Raw genomic sequence first — 21435 nt, forward strand, 5'->3', positions numbered from 1 at the left:
ATTTCCATCCCTACCCCTCCGCTATGGAGCCGGGGTGTTGCTATGATTCACTTATTAAAATACCTTATCCTCAGTTCAGTTTGTCCCGAAAGCGATTGCCTACGTGGTCAGACGTTTCCGTATTTATCCATTTTTTCCCATAAAACATGTATTAAAACAAAATGTTACTTTTCTTTCTCTCAGGAGCTGTATATAGAGACCCTCCCTTTTTGAAATAGACCGCAGGGACTGTCATTAGATCAGATGGCAAGCCTTTATAGAAAGTGTTTTGCATAATTACATACCAAAGCCAGAATAGTCACCCTCACATTTTATGGGTCACAAACCATCAACAATTGGCACATTATTGTCCAAGAAACCCCAGTCCATTCACTGATAGAGAAAACTAGACTGCCTAATCTAGAACTGAAGAAGATTGAAATTTCTTCTAACAAGAACCCAGAGAAGATTATTTTCAAACTGACAACGTGTTTACATATAGTTATAAAGTTCAGAGGACCGGTGGGGAGAGAGAAAGGCTATAAACCACTAAACATGATTAAGAATCTCACAGTGGCCTAATATAGATGGTTCATGAAAAAGGAACAGACTGAAAGCTCTTCCCCCCCCCCCCCCCCCCAAAACACCCCCACCGACAGCCCCTCTCCTTTTCAGATCTGTTCCCTTTTCTACCGTTGTGATTCAGTAATTAAGATATTCTTATTTGGACAGACAGCTCCTCTGGTAACTGAATAATATTAGTTCCCTTTGATGTCAAACTTTTGACAGTTATCACACTAGCATTGGGCAATTTAGCACAAATGCCCTCTTTTTTTCTTTTTCTTTTTTTTTTCTTTTTTTTTTTTAAGGGAGGGGAAAAAAAAAGTCTTTGAAGGAAAGTAATAAGTGTGATCGCTATCAGCAAATGATGTAAATCTCAGCGGACAAGCATCCCTGGGTATAAATTACATTTTGTTGTGTATAATGAAGCGAGTTTTGTTTTTACCTCATTCGCTTATCATTGTCCAAAATTAAGGCAATAATCCCACTTCCTTCACACCAATTCACCGCAGTCCCTCCCCCCCCCCCATCCCCTTGATTATTTTCCTTTCTTTCACGGGAAAATTGGACGGGTTTCCAAGCCCCCGCCCCGCTTCCCACCCACCCGGCGCAGCGCGGAGCCACCGGCGCGGCGGGGCGGGGGAGCGGCGGGAGGAGCGGGGCCCCGGCCCCACACCTGATCCCCCTAAAGCCTCCCCCCATGGCTCTTCCTTTTGCTGTGGTCCCCCGCAAAAGATAACCCAAGCCACCAAAATCAAACCTACAGCCCTTCGCCTGTGCCGCCTGGCAGCAGCGGAGCAGCGGTACAATAATAATAATAATAATAATAGTAATAATAATAATAATAATAATAATAGCTCTCGTAGCAAGAAACAAGGTGCATCCCTGGCTGGATTTGTGCCGGGCGTGGTGCCCGGCTGGTTGCGAACGGGAACAGTAGAGCTGCTTCCTGTGAGGAGCGGGGAAACGGGGTGGGGTGGGGGGAATTGCAATCCTTGCAATATCCAGTTCGGGATTTAGGGACAAGGGGTATCCCGGGGACTCCTCGTCTCCCTCCAGCATCCTACCCAGACCAGGAGATGGAGGAGATTTAGGGATGAGCCCCCCACACCTGGCCCGGCTCCCCCCTCCCCACTCCGGGCAAGATGTCTCCACAGTACCGGGTGGTGATGGAGTGGAAGAGACTTACTTATCCTGCTTTTTTCATCACAACTTTGGTGGCGAGAGAGGAAGGGGGAAGGGGGGGGGGGGGGGGGGGGGGGGGGGGAGGAAGGGGAGAGAGAGCTCTCGCCAGGTTTGCTTTATCGCGAGATCTGGGCAATTAAAATAAAATGAAATAAAATAAAATAAACCCACCCTTCAGCTCTCGGTGGAGTTGGATTTAGTGTATGCGGGGGTGGGAAAGGGGATGAGGCAGCTCCCCGGCTGTAATGTCCTCGCTAATCCCGCCGGACAGCTCGGGGGCAGCTGCGTGTCCCCGTGCGTGTGTGTGTCCCTTCTCCCCCCGCATCCCTCCGCTCCCGTAGGCAGCGCCCGCCGGTGCCGGCAGCACAACGCATTGCCCGGTCGGGGGCAAAGCCCCGGCCCCGGCCTTTCCGTACCCCCGGGGAGGTAGGGGGTACAACCCCCGATCTTTTCCAGGCGCAAAACCCGCGGCCGCGATACCTCCCGCCCTCCCTCCTTTCCCTCCCTCCGTAATTAGCAGCTGTGGGGAGCGCCCTGATTAATTTAAATGCTTTTTGTAACACTGTAAGGGCGAGAGATATGTTTGCGGCCGCAGACGGGTTATATTATTTTCGGGCTCGCGTTTCTGTGGCTGGAAGGGGGGAAGCAGCGGAGGATGCGCTGGCGCTTCCCAGGAGATCACGTCGCCCCCAGCATCGTCCCTCGCTCCCGGGGGAAAGCGGTCAGGCTTTTCTGGAAACTTTGCTCCAAAAGGGTATCCTCGTGTTGTGTAACATTTTCCGAGGATTTTCATTACACGTTCAGCCAAAGGTAACACAATCATAGAGGGGAAAGTTTCCGTGGCCTTTTCCCCGGCGTCGGGGCACCCCGGGGCTGCCAGGCAATGGGACGCGCTCCCGCCGCAGCCCCAAGCGAGGGCAGCTCTGGGTTGGTGTTGGTCCCGGGGCGGCTTTCAGGGGAAGCTGGGCCGGGGTCGCCCCTACAAACTCCTATCGTAATAATAGATTTTCTCCTGTCGCTGTATCCGCATCTCCAGTGCGAATAAACCTCGGAAAAATCTCCCCGGAGCCCCTGGAAAATAGACACGGAAGGGGGATGAAGTAGGGGACAGACAGCGCTTCAAACTGGGGGGAATTAGTGAGGGAATGTGCACCCAGATACTTGCAACAGGTACGGAAGTGTTTCACCTGATTCTCAAGCTCTTCCCTAAAGAGGGAGGTTATTAATTTTCCGAGAGATAAAGAGCTTCATGCAGGGGGATCAATTGCGTTTGCAAAAACAAAAAAGGGAAGAAAAAATGTATTTGCTTCTCAATCTTTTTCTAGGTTAAATAGGACTTGAGGAGAGCAAGAGACAAGTCCAGCTTTGGAGAGAGCGGAGTCAGACAAGAAACTTCGAATAAAGTCCTTGAGCGGTAAAAGAGAAAGTGCAGAAACTTTCCCAAAGGTCACCTTTAGAGTGAAGCAGAGGCTTCTCTCTCCCTGCTCTGCTCTTACATTTCTCGGGGTAGGGGTGTGATGAGGACGCCGAGACTTCCCTAACATCGATCGCACCTCTGCCCCTCTCCACCTTGGGGGGGGGGGGGGGGGGGGGGGAAATAGCCAGGACTGGGAAAATCAAGGGAAGTTAATAGTGCTGGGAACCGAAGAGCAGCCCTTTGATTTGTGCTGTCTGCAGGAAAGAGAAAACAGGGGAAAACAACAATAAGAAAAATCTTTCCCGGCCCTCTATCACAGACGGGGCTCCCGCCGCTCGCTTCGCTATTTACAACTTAGTTTAAAACCATTTGACAACCTCAAATAAAAATGTTTAGGCGAGAAAACCTCGGGAAGCGTTTCTATTTTCCAGGAGCAAAGACCAACGCTCTGTACCGGCCCGGTCCCGTCCCGAGAGCCCTGGGTAGGGGGCGGGCGCCGGGGGAGCCTGCGGGAGTGAGCCCTCCGCACATGTAATCACAGGCATTAATTCAGTCATAATAATTCATTAGAAAGAAGCGTTAATTACTTCCTCTGCAATACTTTTCGGGTTGCAGGCGAGCCCGGGAAGGGACCGGCGTTGTCCTGCCCACACTTGGATTTGGAAGGAAAGAAGCTTCGCCAGGGAAAATTGCCTCTTTTTTTCCCCCCGAAAATAATCGACCTTTACCTCTGTTAGTGCTCCCGACTGATTTCTTGCCTTTTCTTTCTTTCTCCTTTTTATTTCCCCCCCTTCCCCACACGGTGACTGTTAAGCCCGCAGGTAATAAAATGATCAGGTAAAAGAGAAGGAACGGCCCATATTTATTTTAAGAACGTTCCTGCACTGCCTGGCAGAGGTGGTGAGTTCAGTACTCGGATCAGTTTGGCCTTAAAAACCGGTAACGCTGCGAAGCGCTTAGCTCAGAAGGCCTCTAAAATTAAAAATTATTAATGATAATAAAGTAAATTTAAAGGGGGAAATATCACTTGCCTTCGCTTCCCCAGATGGATGTTTGGGATCGTTTAAATATCCCTTTTTCCCCTTCGAGGGTCTATAATAAAAGGGGTGAAAATGACACTGCTTTCTGCACAAGGTGGAATATTTGCTGCTTTAAGGGTGGTTTTGGAGGCTCAGGGAAGGGCTGAGCACCCACAACCGGCTCCGCTCCCCGCAGCTCCTGCCCCGACACTGTATTAACTCCTAGTTAAGCCAGCAAATAATATTGTTCATTCATCTTTTTCAAAGTTGATTTATAGCAATCGACAGGTTAAAGCGTCATCTGACTTCATTACTTTTAAAAGCTGTCTATTTCAGAACTGTCACTTTTCATCACTTAAACCGAATAAAACGGTTGAAGAAATGAATTGAGAGAGACTTGGAGATCGTGTTTATAATTCTTTGTCTCGACGTTAACATTCCTAATGACCTGACCTGTGCGGGGAACCTGTGCGCCTAACGCGGCGATTAAAAACAATAATGAAAAGAAAATCAACACACCAGGCTCCAAAAGTTACAGGCAAGGTGAAAAAGTGGCAGAGGGGACGGAAGAAGACCAGGGCAGGGATGCAGCACACACACTGCCATAGCACCATGTCTGACCATACGTGTTCGACCCACCCCTACAGAGGTGGAAGTTAGCACTGGGTTAATAGTAAATCACTCTCGTCTCCGTTTTTATCTCGCATTCCTATTACAGCTGCTTAAAATATGGGGGAAATAAAAATGAAATCGTAATTTTAAAATGAAAAGGTGTCTCGGATCCATTTAATGTATTTTTCATGCACCGTTAAGGCATTATTTATTTTCATCTCTCCAACTGATCATTTCAGAGAAGGTTGAGGGTATTGTAGGGAAAGGATAGACCCATAAAGGATCTGTTTTATTGTTATTATTATTTTTTAGAGCAGTTAAGAAGGTAACCATAACTCTCACAAATGCAATCCGAAATGACAGCTCTCGTCCCAGCGTTCAGGAAGTTCCCTGGCAAAATAAAACCCGGCCACTCTGCTTTCACCTTTGTGGCAGTTTTTCTGCCTGCGCCTTCAGGGTGTTTTCCTCTATCAAACTATTGCCAATAACGGGAGTTTATTAACAAACTCGCCACCCAAGTGCAGCGCCAGTGGTTCGCTTTCAGGGGCGCAAAAGCTGGGGAGGAGGAGGGATTACTCCCAATAAACTACACGGGTTGTTCCCCTGCCTCTGCTTTCCCTGGGAGTGATGGCTGAAAATAACAATGGCCCCGTAAAAACGGAGCCGGGGTCCCGGGAGGGAGCTGGTCCGCGGCTGAGCAAGGGGGAGTAGGGCCGAAGTGGGGAGGGCAGGCATCGCGGAGTGCCCGCTGGTGCGGAAGGTGGGTTAATAAGTACAGGAATGGGGAGGTGGGGCGGTCCCGGGAGCGGATAGCTGTGTCTGGACGGGCTTTGTTTAATAAAATATATATGGTTTTGACTGTGATGCTTATTTGGTGGTAGTCGCTCCTCGCTGCGCACCCGCGGCGCGCCGCGCACCCGACCCCGCACTGCCGCCGGGCCGGGCCGCGCTCCCTACCGCCACCTCGCTGCGCAGGACGTAACTGCAGGCGCGTAACCGCCGCCAGCACCTGCGGGGCCGACCGCGCCGGGGCCGCGCTGGAGGTGGAGGGGGTTCGGGCAGAGACCTGGTGGTTTCAGCTTCACCGGGTAACACGAGCAGCGGGGTTTCAGGGAAGCTGTAAACAAATAACGGGGAGTTTTCCTCTCCTTCCCTGTAAAAGCTTTGCTTTTATTTCTTCCCCGGCTTTTTTGACGGTGGTGCCTAACCCTTCAGGGACACTGACCCCAGGAGCGCCCTTGTAGGACCGAAAACTGCTGCAGAGAAGTTCATTCAGTTAAAATCAGGAAAACAGGGATCACTTCCCGGCTCTGGGAGCTCCTGGCAGAATTTCCGCACAAAAATGAAATAAAATTATGTTAAATTAAAATAAAGGTATTTAACTACTTTATTTTAGATGTACAAAATGGGTTGTAGAAGGCAGAGTCATTTCTATAACTACATCTAGCACGTACAACTATGGCATTTCTCGGGATGCTTTGAAATGTTTTAATAGCTTGGTTTTCCCTAGGAAAAAAATAACAAACGTAAACGGTGAAAGAAGCCCACCAGCCTTAGCTGATATAGACCGAAATTCCCGCATCGCTTAAGGGAGCAATAAGAAATGAATAAATAAATGCAAAGGAGAAGAAGGAGAAGTCTTGGAATAGTTTTAGCACTTGGAGGACTCTTTGGGGAAATTATTGTTAAAAATATAAATGAAATAAAAAGAAAGAGAGCCCCCCAGGCTCACCATGGGGACAGCAGTGTCACAGGCTATTCCTAAGCACCCCACGGACCTCTGAGCGGGGATTGGGTTTTGGGGGGGGATTCCTTCTTTCTGCTCCTGCTGAAAAGGGAGCAGAGGCACGGGCAGGGAGGAAAGGGGCCATGGGGAAGCAAGTCCCCATCTCTCAGAGCTGGCTTTGGGTGACAAGGGAGGACAAACACCCCCCGGTTCCTCCTAGCCCTCCTTCTTACAGAGAACTGCCCACCAGCGCATACGGCAGTTATTTAGCATGAACTGTGCATTAAGTATTGATTAAGAGCATCCACATGTTATTCCGAGAATATAAAGAGCTATTAGGAGCCATTTGACTTTACCAGAAAGTAGCGAATATTAGTTAATGAGTAATGGAGAAAATAGAGAGGTGCGGGCCCCCGGCCGGCGGTACCGCGATTGGATTCGTTCAAAGGAAGCAAAAAAAAAGAGGAGAAAAATCGCTCTATTTTTGAATTCCGGCGAGAATTTCTACCGGGAACAATATAACCCAACAGCTGCGACAGGTGGAAGGGAGATAATTGAGCAAAAGCTGCTTTGGACAATTAATATTAAGGGGAGATAATGTCCCCGGTCCGGGATTGTAAAGAGCCGGGGTGCGAAGGGCAGCGCAGGGGGATGCAGCAACACCCAGAAATTATGACGAATACTCCGAATTAGGGGAAAAGAAGAAAGGGGGGAAAGGCAAGAAGGAGGAAAGATCGCTAAGAAATTCCCCCTGTGCGGGCAGCGCATCCCGCTAAGGAGTTGCCTCATTTTCCCCTTGCCCGTCCGACTCCTTTCCCCCCCCCCTCCCCCCCCCCCCCCGTTTTGGGGGGTTAAAAAGGGGGTATTTCAGGTAGACAACTCCATGCCCGGAGTCCTTTTTCTCTTTTTTTTTTTTCTCTTTTTTTCTTTCCTAATGCTTTTATTGCTATTGCACTTCCTACCACAAGATGCAGAGCAAGTCAGCGGAGTTTGTATTACAACTATGTCATAATGTTTCACTGATGCAAAACATGTAGCCAGAGGGGGTTGCTAATGATTCCTGGATTAGAGAGAGGGAGAGCGAGGAGTGAGAGAAAGAAAACCTGGTTTCTTTTCTTTTTTTTTTTTTTTTTTAATTTTTTTTTTTTTTTTTTTTTAGGCTACGTAAAACCTGCCCATTAATATCCAGCACTTGCAAAATCTCGGTATCTCGCACACACACGCGGATCTGCCATGAGCCTTTTAAACACCGCAAACGTTTTGCATATTCCACCTGTTAATTATGTTTGCAGCCTATTAATTTCCAGGAGATTCTTTTCTAGAGAAGACAACTTCCAACTTTAAATGAAAGGGAGGGGGAATTGGATCCTCCAAGAGCTGGGGGTTTCCAGTCAGGATGAAGACCGCTGCAAAGTCACCTTAGCCCAGAGCCCCCTGAGTCTCTCCCCTCTCCCCAGGACACACAGAACCCATACCCTCGGTGCTCCGGGCAGCGGGCTGGTTCCTCCCGGGTGTGCAGCCCCCCTGGAGCGATGGGGAGGGAGATGGGAAGGGGAGATGATGCAGGGATTAAGGAGCATCCCGCCGAGATGCCGCAGGGCACTGCGGGGCTTTCTTCGTCCTCCTTCCGCGCTGGGCTCTAGGCCCGGCCACGAAGGCTCCCCAGGGCAGAGTAGGAGCTTGGGGAAGAGGGATATAGGGCCGAAGGAGGGGGCAGAGCCCTCTGCATGATGAGTAAGGGGAGATAACGGGGGTCTGGATCAGCCCTGGCCCCGGGGGCGACCGCCCTGGAGCAGAGCGAGGCTGCGGGGCTCCGGGTGCCCGGTCCTGGCCGACCTCCAGGCGTCCGGCCAGGCCCGTTCTCTGAGAGGGCTCTCCGGCAAGGCTGAGGCCGCAGCTGGAAACGATTTTGTCCCTTTGACAAGGCACTTTGCTCGCGTTTTCTCTTTTTTCATCCCGAAAACGAGCCTCCGAAACCCGTGCGGGGAGCAATGTGGGTCGCGAGGGGCCGGGCAGTGCCTAGACGGGGGGAACAGGGCATTGCGACCTTCTCTGCCCCGGTACCCACAGGCTGGAGCCGCGTACATCCCCCCCCGAAGGCTCCGGGTGAGACCCCCGCTGCCATCCTCATCCTCCTCCCATCCCAGGGCTGCCCTCCCCAGTGCTGCCTCTGCCCGTTCCCGTCCGTGTCCCCAGGCCCGGCCTGGCACCATCTCTGCAACGAGGCCGGATAGGAGCCACGGGGTGCCGAAGGCCATGAGGAGCCTGCAGGGGGGGAACCATGGATCCCGAGATCTCGAGCATCCTCGGGAAAAGACACCGGGGGAAGGAAAGGGTTTGGGGTCGTGGTTACAGCCCAGGAGACCTGCCGGCCAGGGCTGAGCTTTGTACCTAACCCCGCCTATGCAAGACCAGCGGACAGACCCCAGCCTTGAGCCCGACCCCGGGGCTGCCACCGGCCCCGGGCACCCCGCAGGCACGGGCAGCGGCGGGAGGTGTCCGGCCCTTTTATCTCCAGATTTCGCTTAGAAGAGATGACAAATAAGAAACTTTCAAATGTGACCTAGTTCCATCTCCCCCTCCCCCTTTCCCTTTAGATATTCACGTCATCTATTAAGGGAGAAGGAGGGGGAGGAAAGAAGGGAGAAGCTAATTTTACGAGGTCTGGTGGGTTCTGGAGTCTGGGTGCTGGGAAACAGGTGTTGGCAGTTCGCTAGAGTGTCAGTCAACTTTTGGAGATGAAGTCATTAGGGAGGTAGTCTCCTCGGAACAATCTGGTGGTTTCAGTCGGAGTTAATTTATACCGAAAAAAAAAGGGGGGGGGGAAGAAAGGAGGGGAAAAAAAAAAAAAAAAAAGAAGAGCCTGTAGAAATACCGAAGAGGACAAACATAACGAGAACAGATTCACACTCCTACAGATTATGCCACTTGGAAGTCACATCCTGAGAAAAATAGCCTCTATTGCCCAGCAGCGGGGAGAGGGTTATGTGGGCTGCAGACCCGGGGTAAGGGGGATCCTGTCCGAGCTCCCCCCCCCCGAGCCGCCCCGCATCTCCACCACCTCCAAAGGTGACCACTGGGCAAAGGCCACCTTTCGCCTGTGTCGTCGTCCCCCCCCTTCCGCTCCCCAGCTCCTGCGTGCGGGGCTGGAAATTGCCAGTGACCCTGAACTGTTTCTGGGCCGCGTTTGAAAAGGCCGGCGATCTGCGCCCGAGACAAAAGGTTTCATGTGCACAAATACAATCTGCTACAGGCCCAAGCCCGGCGCTACTCGGAGCTGCCGCCGCCGCTCCGCGCCCGGGAGCCGGGAGGCGGGGGGGTGAAGCGGGGACGGGGTGGTGGCTGCACCGGTACCACCGGGGTGGATGAGCCCGGCAAAGGCGTGGTGTGAGGCTCTGCCTGTCAGACAGGCATCATGGCATATCATGTGCTTCAAAAGATGGGGGGGGGGGGGGGGGGACTGATGCTCCGATCCGATCACCCACCCCCCTTTGGAGCTGGGTGACAAATCACCTCCGTTGTATCAACCACTTGTTTCTTTTAGTATCGCGGGGAAAGATTTCATTAATGCTCCTCCGACCCCCCCTTCCCCTCCCTCCAAATCTCTTTTCTTGCTCAGAGTGTGTCTTCTAATCATAATTAAAATCGTCTCATATACATCGGCGTCTCTTGTGTGCATATTGAATTGCAGGTGACTGGGCGGAATGTTATTTCACTCTGGTCTCTCATTTTTACGTTTTCACAATAAAATATAATAATAATAACAATAAACACACCCCACACACCCCCAACTCCAGCGCTTCCCGCCCCCCCCCCCCCCCTCCCCTGCCGCAGATAAGGTGTATTGCGAATATCGATAGAGAGGAGAAAGGCGATATTCGCAATCGATCGGTTAAGGGGCAGCCGTCATGCATCATGTTCAATCCCATGGCAAGCCCGCTACTCCACTTAATATAATTAAGATTAAAACTGGAGTGGTGGCGGAGGGAGCGGCTGGGGATGGTTTGCGAGGGCAGCAGCAGGGGTCGGGTGCCCGAGCTGGCGGGGTGTATATATATATATATATATATATACACACACTCACACACATATGCATATATATATACATGCAATATGATTTCCACCTTATAGCCCACATACATGTCGATAGGCGCGGGCTACGCGGCTGCGCAGCGGTGCACTTAGGTTCCGCTCTGGCACTGAGCAGGAAGCTCACCCAGATGACTCTCTTTATTATTTTTTTTTTCCTTAAAAGCAGAGGATTTACTGTTATTTACAGTCCCGTAATTAAGCCAATATGATGGGGTTTGAACCAGAAACCCAGTGGCGGTAGAGGGAGAGGGGCTGAAGCCAAGTTTATTGTCTATCATTTCAAGGGGGGAGGGGGAAGGTGAGTGTAATTTACGCGCTATTATTATTATTTCGGTGTGTCTGAGGCCACAAGCAAAGCATAAATCGAGGTGCTGGGTGTTTATTCCGGGCGATGTGACAGTCTGGATGTCAGGCAAGGAGGGACTGTGGGAGAGTTCAGGCAGAGCTGAAACCAGGGTTTTCCTCCAGGCTTACACAAGGGTTTATATCATTCGTTTCTTTTTCCTTTCTGATTTTCTTTCCTTGTTTTTTCTTTTCTTTTTTTTTTTTTTTTTTAAACCAAACAGACACGCTTACTTCCTTTTATTTCCCGACACCGTATTAAGCCCCTGCTCCTTAAAGTCCTTTAAGCCATAGGTGCGCGTTTACCTCCTCTGGAGCCAATGCAAAATACACTTCAGCTTAGGGGTTATAAAGAAACCTTCTCCGAAAGCAGAAGCTCTGCTGAGCAGCCTGGTGCTGCTGATTACATAGTGCAACTTGAAATGATTTCAGCCGGTGGAATATTAATCAAATCAATCAGGGTTGACAAATGAGAAATATTTGAGGGAAGGTGGTAATTTACAACTTTGTTATTAGTTAAGAATCTCCCGCCTTGTAAGAGTAATTAATAACTCCTGGATGGGAACAATTTGGAGACGGCAAGAAGACAGCGTCTTGAAATAAAACAGGATAAAGAGAGGGGTTGAGAAGTGAACTGCGCCTCCTTGGAAGGGAAACTGCAAATGATTTTTTTATAAGATGTCTACGGGGGCATTATACATATAATATGTATATAATGTATACACACGTATAAATATGGCATAACCAGAGAGAGGGCGAGCGAGGGAGACTAGACAGGAGATAAGTACTGAAAAAATAAATCAAAACATTGATTCTTGTGGTCACATCTCCCATCCAAACATTAGACACAACGCTGGATTTCAAAGTACTTCAAAGAAATGATACCCAATATGCAAAAGTGCGAGTCAGAAACCAAAGGAGCGACTCCAAACTGATTCGAGAAATGTATTTTCTTCCACCTCCCTCTCATTCACCACCACCACCACCCCCGCAATGCCTGATAAATGTGAAGACCCCTTTTCTCCCCAAGTCCCGCTCAGATGGGAAAACTCAATTGTCTGCAATGTTTATAGTGTTAACCCTACTTATCTGCAGAACCCTCCCTCCCTACTCCTCCCTTTTCACTTTCCAGAGGCACACATTGATTATCAGACTGCATGGACCCCCCTCCTCTTCCCCAACCCCACCCTCAACAACTGACCAAAATAATGACTTGTTGGAAAACTATAAATCATTTTCGTGTTTGAATCCCTGAAGACTCTATTTAAGTAAATAGGCTTACTGTGAAACAATGCATAGATCCGAGTCCTTCTCCGGATTGCTTCCAAATGCTGCCATCTCCAAAACTTTTATTTACAACAGAAGAAGGGGAAGGAAAAAAAAACCAAAACAAAACCCAAAGCCAAAAAAAAAAAAACCAAACCAACAAACCCTCAAACAACCCAACACCAAACTTTGGCAAACTTTATCTCTTCTTTATTATAAGCTTCAGCCTTGCCTTGGTAAGCCCCAGCCTGTTCTACAAAAGGTGGCTAGAGATTGAGATTTATTGGTTTCCAAATGAAAAGATTCATTCGATATAAGAGGTTAACTCAAAGTTCCTTAAACCGTGACTAGCATTGGCAAGGAGCTTTGCCTAGTCAGCACAAAGGCAGTTCAAAGAAACCTTTAAAAATACACACAGATATACATACACACAAACACACTCTCACACTTTAGCCTCAACTGCAATTTTCTTTTCATTTTTGTTTCTTTCTGCCATTACAAAGCCCTGAGCCCCTTTGTAGGTAGCTGGAGGTTTTTTTCTTTTTCTTTCTTTTTTTTTTTTTCCTCCCTTTTTTTTCTCTTTTCCCCCAAGCTGAACTTTGCCATTTTGGTGTTGACCAACCCCCTTTTCTTTTGCAACCGGTGAATGAAAAGGCTCAAGGAAAAAAAAAAAAAAAAAAAGAAAAAAATAAAGAAAAAAAAGATTAAGAAGTAAACGGCGTGAGCAAAGAAAAAAAAATCCTTCTAATTTATAGCGGGCAGAACAACGCTTAAAAAATAATAAAACACAAAGAAAACCCCAAATCTACAAAGAGAAGGGGGTCAAGCAAGGTGACACTGGAGAGAAAGGCACTGAACCCACCCCAAGCTCCTGGGAGTGCTGGAAGTGGGGTGCAAGGATTCGGGGTGTCCGAATGTGCGCGTCCGTGTGTCTGTGTGTCCATGTGCGTGGCCGTGGGCCCGCCCGGAGCCGCACACACCCGGCAGCAGCCGGGGCTCAGTCCTGCGTGTGGAGCCAGGGCTATGCAAATGGTAATGAGGGAAAATTAACCCGGCCGTTTGCTACATCGCCGGGAGATCAGTGCCTGGCTCGGGCTGGGGTATCGCGTACTTCGGTGGGGGAAGATGCGAGATAATCGCTCCGAAACGCACCGGTGGCGAGGGCAAACGGGGACCCGTTTGAATGTCGCTTTTAAGGAAAAGAAAAAGAACAACAATAACAACAGCACTGATGCTCTCGCCAGAGCGTGTTACGGACAGGAACGGGAGACGTTCCCGGGCACCGCGGCGCGGGGCTCCGGCAGGGGCTGACCCGGGAAGGCTGCGGGGCCAGGGCGGGGGATGCGCGGGGGCAGTCCCGCCGGTTCCTGGGGGCTGCCGGCTTCTAGCAGCTCGGCTTGGACCGAGGGTGGGGGGGCAAGGCAGCAGGCCAGGGGGGCCGGAGGGACGAAGGCGACCTCTCCGGGATGGGATGGTTTTAGTGAAACCTCGAAATAAAACATGAGAAGATGAAGGGGTTGGACAAATTCAGCTGGAGGAGAGCGAGCTGCTGTCTTAAAAGCAGCCAGTGAGGGCTAATGAGCCCTTTGGGTAGGAACAGTGTGTGTTTTTTTTTAAAGTAAGACATCAGTAAACCCACAAAATTGGAAATAGTGACAGTGCAAAATGAATCATCCTCCTATAAAGGGAATAGGAAATACAAAATACGAGCGGGGAGGGGGTGTCTATCTGGCGTGGAGCATAATAAAAATTATTATTTTGCTTCCAAAAGCAGCTGAGGAAGGTGGCAGGGCTCTCCCCATGTTCCAGGAGACAATATGGGCAGTGTGATGTGCTCTGACCTGCCTCCTATTGTACAAGTCCGCCGCTGGCTTCAGGGAGGGAAAGATCGAGTTTGAGCTGAATAAAGTCCAGCAAACTTTGCTGGATGGCTGCCCTTCCTCTCCCTTCTCCTTTGAGCCTCAGTCAGCGTCGATGTAAAACTAGTCTGGATGTCAAATGTCTCTTTTAAGGCTTTTCCCGCAAGCTATTTCACATATGCTTCTCCCAGATTATTATTATTATTATTATTATTATTATTATTATTATTATTATTATTATCTGACAGCCGAGAGGATTAAATTTTAGGTCACTGGACATTTAATTTCCAGGGGTCGTTAATTAGTAATGTTGCAGGAGTTAAAGCAGAAACTTGTTGGCTGAGATTAGATTATGTAGGGAAAGAAAACCTGCGGGTGGACTCCGTGACATCTGCAACTGGGGACGACTTTCTTGTCCAGCAAAATAAACGTTGCAAAGAATAGGGACAGACAATGATCTCCAAAGGAAGACAGGGAGGGGGTGGAATGATTTGGGAAGCCCGGGGCTGAGCCACAGCCCCAGTCCCACGGCGAAACGCAGCCCTGAGAAATGTGGTGTGAAAAAGGCTCTGGGACAAGGGAGGCAAATAAATGGGGAGGGGGGAAAAGATCGCATTTCAAATGACCAAACTGTTTGTGATCAAGGGAAGAGAGTGGCTGGTGAAGCTGCTTTCAAAATTAGGATTATCTTTAAACCCGGGAATTAAGAGTGGCTGCGGGGCTGTAGTTTGTGGGTAGCGAAGGATGACGTTTTAAACCTAGTACCTGACAAATAGAAGGAATCACCGGAATGGTTAAAAGGACACTGGGAAGAATCAAACCGGGGGGGGGGGGGGGGGCTAAGTAATAAATAGGAAAATATCAAGTCGCGAAGCTGCCCCAAAACCCGAAAGGGAACGGACGGGGGCAAAAAGGAAAGAAAAATGTGATGCCTTGGATATTCTGACAGGAATAAATGCAGAATGGGAAATCGGAGAAGTGAGTCTGTGCAGCCTGTCTAGTCTATATAGCAGGGACTTAAAAATTACATCTGGAGCAGAGCTGTCCTTGGCTGGCCGTACTTACACGGTGATATTATAGATATATATATTTTTGCAACAAGTATCCAAGGATCTAAACTAATTGATTCTGGAGTTTCTTGGAATTTATCCAAAGAGTAATATAGTTTTAATTGTATGTTGCTTAAAACTCCATTTCTCGAACAGTGTGAAACAAGTCATAAAAGTCATAAAGCGTAGCACTGTTCTTTCCCCCCCCCCCCCCCCATAAATACTCAGCCGACATTCTCAATTCTCTCCTCATACTCCTAAGGGGTGCAAAAATAATTCCGAAGACATGTAACTACACCATAAACTTGGAAACTGTTAATCTTTTTTAACTGATTAGAAGGCATTTCGGATTTTAGGTTTTTTAGGGGTAAAAGAAAAAGAAGAACGAAAATAATCTATAAAATGAAGACACCCTCCCGCTTATTTCTACTAACCCACCGGCAAGAAAGGTTTCGAAATCTTATTTTAAACTTGACCACTAATGTTCCAGTCCGGTCAAGGGGGTAGAACTGGATTACTGTGTAAAGTATTTGGGTGGAGATAAAAAGGCCTGTAAAGTTTATATACATTTTTGTTTTCCACATCCCTCACTTGGAAACCCAGCCAGCAGCATCCCTCGCTAATCAGCCAGATCCAACCTCAAAAAGGGAACTTTCCCCCCTCCCCTCAATTAAAAACAATATATTTTCATCGTTAGATGCCATGGCTATAAATATCTGACTATTTCTCTTAAAAAAAATATACGACAGAAGAGTCAGTGCCTCCCTCCTCCCCCCTTTCCCTGTACACCCACACTTTTCGTGGCTAAAATTAGCAGGAAAAGTATGCACAGGAGAGAAAGTGCAATGTAGCTGAGGCAGGGAGGCTTCATTAGTTCCTGCAAAGGCTGGGGCTGTGGCCGGGGAACCAGGCATCAAAGGAAGCCAAACTGCATCTTTGCAGATCATTTTGGCGCTTCAGAGAGCGATTCAGGCTGGAAATCTGTAAAATCCACGCAAACCTTTCTCCTCTCGCTACTAGGCACCCTTTGACACAGTTGTATTGAAGTTGGGGCTGGAAGGTCCTTGGAGGTCTCTGAGTGTGACAGTACTTAGAATAGCGGGTAGATGGCACAATTTTCTAACATTTAGAGAGAAGAACCCACGCTGGGAGCAATAAGTCCATTTAAAAGCCCTTTATTTAAAAGGAACAAAGATAACTGACAAACAAAGTACAGAGACATCTCAATGAAATTTCTAGAGAAGAATAATAAAAAAAACTCTCTGCAAAGGAAAATACAAGTTCTCGGGTTTATTTATTGTTATTTTAAGTACAATACCGAAATTTAATGAAATTAAATTAGAATACAGATGTATCTAACAAGCTCCTGGAACTGCGGATGTTTAAATCGGGGATCCAGGATAGTAAAGTACGAACAGCTAGTTGAAAGGAAGGAAATTCAGAAAATAGGGTTAATGTTTCAGGATGAATACAGCTCTCGCATGCCCGTTGTTTAAAGGACTCCATCAAACCAGCACATGCATTTCTTCCCCCCCCCCACCTTTTTTTTTTCCCAAGGCGAATCGGGGAAAGATGTGGTCAAATGGGGGGGGGGGGAAATAAGACCAGGAAGGGGGGGGGGGGGGAAATCTGAGGTTAGGAGCTACTTTCTAGGAAAGGGAAATCATCTTAAGGGCTCTGTGTGGCTGCATTTCAGTAATTCTCTCTTTTTTTTTTTTTACAGTGCTTGAATTCAACAATGAATGGTGGTTCTTTCTCAGTTCATTCCTTTTATTCGCATACAGGCTAACGGGTAGGGTTCAAAGCAGGGGCTAAGAAAAAGGAGAGGGAAATTTCAGCAGAGGTAGGCAGCATCTCTCCGGGGCAGTGGGGTCCCGAGAGCCGCTCGCAAAGCGACACACAGATAATTCGGGAACAATTTTCCCCCCTTTCATCATTCATCTTGGACTCCGAAACTCGGTCACTTTTGATACCGAATACACATATCGTCGACATTTTGAGGGCTGAAGGCAAAGAAATAAGTGAAGGGAAGGGGGGGTGGGGGGGAGAAGAAGAGAGAGGGTGATGCTGAGAAATTAGGCATTGATTCGGGTTTGATCGAGGCTGGGAGCTTCCACTAGCAATAAGCAGGCAAACACTCCCAAAACAGAGACAGACACACACTCCCAGATCCAGTGATTGTGTTTAAAAGGGGGAAATAAAAGGAGGACGGGGAGAAAAAAAAATAAAAGGAAAAGAAAAGAGAGAGAGAGAAAAAAAAGAAAAGGCAATAATCGGTATGTTCCCTCGAATCTGTGATGCTGTAAAGGAGTCAGTTTCCGTATAAATGATTGTATTTGGGTGGGTGCTTTTCCGACTTATTTGTTGAGTAAATCTCCCTCACCGCGCTGAAGGCGAATCCCTGTTGATAAATCCATCATTACCGTTTGGATACAGGGAGACAGCAGCGCCACTAAATTTATCTTACATTTGTAGCGCTTTAATAGACATTTATTAAATGCTTTCAGAGAGAGACATGGGGCGCCTGATTACATCCTAGTTATAGACAGAACATAAAGACACACTTTAACAGCTATTTACAAGAAGGGGAAGAAAAAAAGAAAGAATAAAGAAAACAAAAGAAAAGGCAAAGTTTAGGAGGAAAGCTGCTGGGGAACAGTCAGCGTGCGCCTTGCCGTATGGCCGGCAAATAGCAGCTTTTTCTCCTGCGTTTCTCAGAATATTAATCGTGGCCTATAGATGCTTGTGCGTGTCTACATATAGAGAGTGTGCGACACACACCCGCGCACACGCAGATGCGGCTGGAACAAGGCGACGCGTATTTCTGATCGCTCACCAACACATAAGGATACAGGAGGGCATTTACAATAGATTCATCGCCCTCTTTCACACTCGCCCTCCACCCCCTTACCCCCCTTCCTCGCCAGCTTTTAACTCTAATTTCAATGTTCTTCAACTGGAGAATCTCCAGGGACCTGGGCAAACTTGTGTAAAATAGTTAAACCAAGCGTGTTTCAAAGAGGATTGCTGAGTTCCTCTTCCTGCCTTAATAAACCGAAAGGCCCAGTTCAAAGCAAACACACTGGAATCAAAATTCGAAATATCTCACGACTCACAGGGATGGAGCAGGCTCCGAGCAATGTGCGCACTTTCATGCCTTGGTGGGCACGTAGTGACAAACATTTCCCCCGCTCCTTGTGTCTGGGAATCCTTCTTTGGGGCTTTTCATCCTTCTCTTTTATTATTATATATTTTTTATAACCCTCCTATTTTTCTTAAAACAAATAAAAAACCCTTCTTCCGCTGTCTCTCAGGTACATGTTTAAAGCCACCTCTTGCTTTTATAAAGTTAACCCGCTCCTGCAGAGATCTGAGCAAATTCGGGTTAACACTGCTCATCACCCTTCGCTCCGCACCGCAGCGCGGAGCCTCCGCCATAACAGCAATGATTTGTATATATATATACATATATATATATTTATTTCTATTTTTTCTTCCTCTGGTGTCTTGCGAGGCTCGCCTCCGCGTTATCTTCCCACCATCCCAGTCATGCCAAGGATTTCACATCATCGCCCGGATTTCACATCTAGCTCGGAGCTTATCCTCCTCTAATACCCCCGTGGGTCGCCTTTCGCAGGGGGACAGGGACACATGCACCCATCCACACAGGCACAGCGTTGATCCCCGCACCTCCAGGAAAATGATAATAAATAAATAAATAAGAAATACCACTCAAAACCTTCTCCCCCCCCCATCACCACCTCTGCCCTTTCTCAAGAACACTTCTTCTATCTAAAAGTTTCCGAAAGAAAATAAATACAAGTGACACTGTGCTGGGGGAAAGCTCATTAGTTCGTTGTCCAACTCTAATAAAAGAACAGAAGTGCAAATTATAGAGTTCAGCTTCAACACACGCTCTGTCAACTAAAATCAACCGGGTGCAGCCTTGATTCAAATAGCTGCGAAGTTGGTCCGCAATTCAAAACCACCTTCCCCCTCCTCCCTTCCCCTTCCCACCCCACCTCCACCCTCCGCCCTGCCGCAGGGACATTCGCTTGGAAAAATATTGTTCCAAGGAAGGTAATGATAAAGCTTAACGTTAGGAAGAGGAGTGCGCAAACTCATTTCCCCATCGGTAATCCCAATAAAAGTAGCGTGGTGCTTCCTTCGCTGGGAAGGGCTGGGATAGGAGCTGTGTGTGGGGATGGGGGGAGGAGGAGGAGGGACAGGACTCCTGAAATAACATCTTCTTTCCAGCAAGGTAGAAGAAGAAACGGCCGCTTTGTTTTGATAATTAGCTAAGCCCAAACTAGGAAAGCAGATGTGTTTGCTTAGCTAATCATAAGACAAGTTTCTTTCAAAGAACTTCATTGAGAGATTGCAATTGTGAAGGAAGGAGAAGGATTTCATTTCCCTCCCCTTTGCCTCCCACCCCCCTCTATTTTTATTATTATTATATTTTCCCGCCATAAACTTCTCCTAATATGATATAAACGCTTCCGATTACCTAGATGGGAAGAAGGGGAGCCCTCCTCAGCCCAGCCCCGCCAGCCCAGCTCTCCCTGCTGCACGTTACCACGCGTGCTGTTGACATTTTACTTGGGGGGGGGGGGAGAGGGAGGGGGGGAAGGAGGGGGGGGGGGGGGAAACAGAGAAGGGGGAAAAATAAAGTTTTAATGACATGTATGACATATTAAATTAGGCAGTTTTACAATTGGGTTTGAATGCAATGCTAACTGATTACAACTGTGTTATCAAAAGGGTGATAAGATTTATAACTTCGCGAGCACAAGCCTCTCCTCTTAATGACAATAGCTGTTCAATAGCAGAAATCTGGTTTCTATTTCCCAAGAAGAGACGCTGTGTGTCTCCGTTGCCCCTTTATTACAGCAGGATTCGAGATCCTCTCGAAAAGAGCTTGGCACTTGGAAATCCACAGGCCAGGAATACCTTTATGGTCCCTATTAACTACTGTGTTATTTACACTTTCGCTGGTTATTCTCACTCAATACCCGTATCACATACGATGGATAGCACAGCCTTTCCCCTTGCCTGTCGCGGGGTGTTTTGGGGTTATATTTTGCATTTCTTTTCTTTACAAAAGGAAAAAATAAAGGGGGAGAGGGGAAAAAATAACCCCAGAGCTCTGTCTCTTACACCCCTCTCCTCCCCAGCTCCCTAAACCAACACATTAAGCAAACTTTAAAAACTGGGTTCCTATTACAAAGCAGCGCCCAGGACTAACTGCTTTAAAATTACTGCATAATTAGATTTAGTTGAATTTCACCATTAATTAGGCAGCCGCACTGCGGGGAGCCTTTGAAATCTGAGAAAATGGGAAAAATCATCTGAAGCACGTTTTTTAAACCCAACTTCAATAAATCCTGACAAGGCCTGCATTTCTCCGTGTATCTCTTTCCATTCTACAAAGCAAAGCAAAGCAAGCGCGATCCCCAGGACCCACTAAAGTTTTAATTAAAAAAAAAAAAGAAGAAAAAAAAAAAAAAGAAGAAGAGAGAGAAAAATAAAAATAAACCCATCTCCATTGCTACATCCCGCTCGTTATCAGCGCCGGCGGCTGCGGAGCGCCTCGAAACATCCCTTTTTCTCCTTCCCTTCTCCTACCCTCTCTCTTCCCCCCCTCTTTTTGAGGCACCTTCCCAAGGATTCCGCTGTCCCTGCGGGCGCAGACCCTAAACCTGACCCCCCCCGGGGGGGGGATCTGACTCCGCTTCAGCGGCCGCGGAGCCGCGCTCGCCCCGGGAGGTGCTTCCCCAGGGCAGGGACCTGCGGAGGGACGCGGGCTCCGGGGGAAGCCGCGGCCGCCCCGAAGCTCTCCCCGGTCGCTCGGGCACCGCACCGGTAACGCACTGGGGAAGGGGGGGGATCGCCGGGTTCCCCCCCCTTATCCCCGGCCCCGCGGAGCGGGCGAGCCGCGCCGGGGCCGCCATGTTGGCTGAGCTCATCGGACCCTGCCGCGGACTTTCCCACGCGTCACCTCCGCGGCCGCGCAGCGATCCGCGCCCCTCATCTCCTCCCCTCCCGCCCCGCACTCCCTCCCCTCCCGCCCGCCTCTTCCTCCTCCATCCATCCGGCCCCTCCGCGGCCGCCGGCGGTGCGGCCCCACGGGCGAGCCCCGCGGGCTGCGGGCGCTGCCCGGCCCCGGCAGCCCCACACGCGGCTGGCACCGCCCGCCAAGCGCCTCCTCTCGCCCCAGCCCTCCGCTTTTGTCTGAACTTGGGAGAGCCGCCTCCCCTCCGCGCCCCCTCCGCGCCCCGCGTACGCATTTCCCCCCCGGCGCTCTGCCGGCGGGGCCGGAGAAGGTTTA

The sequence above is a fragment of the Pezoporus wallicus genome, unplaced genomic scaffold, assembly GCF_028554395.1.
Source record: "Pezoporus wallicus isolate ANWC-B61680 ecotype Strahan unplaced genomic scaffold, APGP_CSIRO_Pwel_v1 contig_3952, whole genome shotgun sequence".
Classification (NCBI taxonomy): domain Eukaryota; kingdom Metazoa; phylum Chordata; class Aves; order Psittaciformes; family Psittacidae; genus Pezoporus; species Pezoporus wallicus.